Here is a 424-nt window from a genome sequence, read left to right on the forward strand (position 1 = left end):
GGTGCGGTTGGCGCAGGATGGAGCGGGGTTTGGAGCTGTTGTGCATAGGGTCGCTATGAGTCGGAAACGACTCGATGGCACATAACAACAATAACAACAACATCCAAATAATAAACCCTTACAGTATGTTTCATTCATATACATTGTGTTTTATATAATCTTTTGTTAACATTGTGTTTCTGGTGTGAAAAACAATGTATTCAAATTTTATAAACTAGTATAGAAATAATGTAAAATAGAATGGATATGAATCAATAATTGTATTAATCTTTAGTTCAATTTGTTTTGGGAAATTTCCATTGACTCCACCTGGAACTTCTCCAAGGAAAGGTATAGAAGTGTTGTCAATCAATCATTTCAAGTAGTAACTTGGTCAAATAATTCTTTTTTTACCTAAAATTTTTATGTTCTACAAATTTACTTA

The sequence above is a fragment of the Elephantulus edwardii genome, unplaced genomic scaffold, assembly GCF_000299155.1.
Source record: "Elephantulus edwardii isolate Elephantulus edwardi_28Jun2011 unplaced genomic scaffold, EleEdw1.0 scaffold00187, whole genome shotgun sequence".
In the NCBI taxonomy this organism is placed as follows: domain Eukaryota; kingdom Metazoa; phylum Chordata; class Mammalia; order Macroscelidea; family Macroscelididae; genus Elephantulus; species Elephantulus edwardii.